Source organism: Watersipora subatra, chromosome 3, assembly GCF_963576615.1.
Source record: "Watersipora subatra chromosome 3, tzWatSuba1.1, whole genome shotgun sequence".
In the NCBI taxonomy this organism is placed as follows: domain Eukaryota; kingdom Metazoa; phylum Bryozoa; class Gymnolaemata; order Cheilostomatida; family Watersiporidae; genus Watersipora; species Watersipora subatra.
This window is the reverse complement of record NC_088710.1, coordinates 51,676,553-51,679,509: the sequence shown is the minus strand read 5'-3', so window position 1 is coordinate 51,679,509 and position 2,957 is coordinate 51,676,553.

The window sequence follows — 2,957 nt, the reverse complement described above, 5'->3', positions numbered from 1 at the left end:
ATCATTGCAGAGTTATGTAGAAATGCACTGGCCGTACATTAGAGTAATATATTTCTTTGTTTTGGCCTTTTGATTACCTAATCTTGTTCCTATATAATGAGGAACCCATTTTATATCTAATACTACCCTAGGACACTTATATTTCGCTAGCATTTAGTTTCGTGAGTAGCATACAGAGTAAAATTTCGCTGCAACTTAATTTCGCAGCTCTGATGAATGCGAAAATATAGTGATGTGAAAATAAATGCAGTAGTACAAACAGATTAGATTCCTCAGGTTCAGTTCCCCGATAAAAAAAAAATTCAATTTGGGACTAGTTTGTAATTGTGAACCGCAGCTAGAATGGTGTGGGCGAGATCGATAATGCAATTTGATCGCTTGCTGCCATTTTTTTCTTGGACTATCAATGAACATAGCTATTTAATTTTGCGTTTTCGCTCGTTCGTTATGATAGTTTAGTTTCGCACATGAAATTTTCGCGAGAGGATGACTCCGCGAAAACGCGAAAGTTAGATGAAGCGAATACATAAGTGTCCTAGGGTAGTCAAACCATGAAGCAACAAATAAATACATGATTTTTTCTAATTGGCGACATTTTGCAGATATGTACGTATATACCTATATTACCATATGAAGTTGTCAAATGTATCATGCATCTCTAGTACAGCAACTAGACACTCTAATAGTCTTGTTGTTAAGTACAGTATTTACCATGTAAATGCTTGCTCATAATAAACCAAAAATGACTACATACAATTGTAGCCTTTTTTGGCGAGTTCAATAAGCATAGTGATATTTACATGTAGTTTCACGAGGTATAAAATCTCATATAAAGATTACTCTAAATGTAACTTAAGCATTTTTAACCAAGTTACAGCATTAACATACGTTACGCTATTTTAATTTCATCACAATTTGCTCATTCCTTCTGGATCCTAGCACTAGCGCCATTTTCACATTGCGACTGAATAAATTTTCAATTAGTAAATACCTTCAGATGTGTTATAAGATTTTTCATCCTTGGCATATAATTCTTTTTTAAATATTTGCTTTTTTGCAAAACCGATCCTTTGTTTTTGGTATGATGCAGGTTTTATGGCTGGAATCACAACACACTCAGTAAATAAATGGTGGTAATTTTTTATGGCAATAATGTAGCTCATTGTTATATTCACTATTTGCCATGAATTATCAACTTAACCCGTCTCTCAACACTCAATGTGTTTAAAAGTTATATATATAATATCTACAAAAATTAACTCTATTGTGCAATGCAAAAGGATTTTAGTCATTAACTTTCGATACGCTCAACATCACTCCTTTGAGTCTCTTGTCCTTGACAGTAGTTTACTAGTTATATACACAGATTTATTACATCCTGTCACCAAGCACCATTATATGTTCTAGCCTTACAAAGAACAAGTTCATGGATGACAGATATTCTATTGACAAGATGTTTTTAATAACTTGTGTCTTATGCTTACTATGAAATTGGGATTCTGTTTTTAGAGCAGTGTAGCCTCCATAATTATTTATAACTGATTATTAAAAGGTGTTAACACATCATTCAACTCTAAGAAATGCATAAAATCTGCAGAGTACACTTCGTCCTTTGAGTGTACTCGACTTTCTGGTGGGAATAGAGTAAGCGTAATTATGAATATACTTGAAATGTCAAGTTTCTTTACGTTGCATAAATCATTCAAAGCATCGGAGATTGACTATTGTCGTAAGATGTAGGTTTTATCCATATAGAATAGCGCTGATGAATTATGTCACATTTGATATCGTTTTTAAAGTTTTCACTGTAAAATGCTTTTCATGACAAGTTAGACTGGCTGTATTAGTAGGTTTTAATAAAATAATCTATTCATGTCGGTTTAGTATTTTCATATTTTCCCAAACAATAAGTGTCAATTCTGTTTATTACATGTATACACTGAAATAATTGAACATTTGTCACTGATAACACATCAGATAATTTTTCTTACAATTTGCCATATAGGAATTATCTAGACTAGCGCCCTGACAGTCTAGTGTGCCGTGAGAGATCGTCCGGTGTAATAATAATATGTACAACTATTCTGAAAAGCTGGAAGGCGATTGATTAGCGCGGTAGTTAGTGTCGGGCTGCTTATCCGAATGTTGCAAGTTTGAATCCTGTACGATGGAATCTTTTTTTCATCTCCAACCATAGCTACGGACAGAGGAACATGGCTCTTATGATAGTAAACGTTATAGGATTGTCTGACCATCGAGAAGCTAGTATAATGATGATCTTGTGACTGCCATATTGCTATATAAGCCTGGCAGTGCCCGAGATTTCTTTTAGTTTTAATCAGATTGCCAACAAATGAGGGTTTAAAAAGCTGTTTCTTAGGAACCAGATAAAGTTTTTTAAACCAAAAATTTTAGTGACCTGGTGGATGGCATGGCACAGCATATGTGTGTGAAGTTTGACAAAACATGTGGAAAGCATAGCATTTATGCAGACTGACAATGTGGAATTTATTAATATGGATTATGTTATGCAAGCAAATACATTAAATCAAAATTTAGGTAACTGACAAACAAGTTATTCTTTAAAAATACCGTAAAACCTCTAATTGAACGCCACCTCTATTTGACCACCACTATAGAAGAAGGGTTGAAAAATAGAGTGCCATGGCATTCAATTAGCAGTTTTGCGGTATCTACATGCTTTATTCACGCTTAAAGCATTATTATTGCAGCATCATATTAGCAACCTATTTAGCATAGCTCTAGTAGGAGTTGCTCTTCCTGACATTTTTGCTTTCACAGCAAGCATACATCTTAGAATTGTCTTCTCATCTAAACATATTGTACATGTGAATACATGTGTTGTACGTGCTTCTGATTGGCTGTTGGTTATTTGGCTCATTAATTCGACTCTCAGTGATTTATCTTTTGTGTTGTCACAATTGTTCACATTCTAA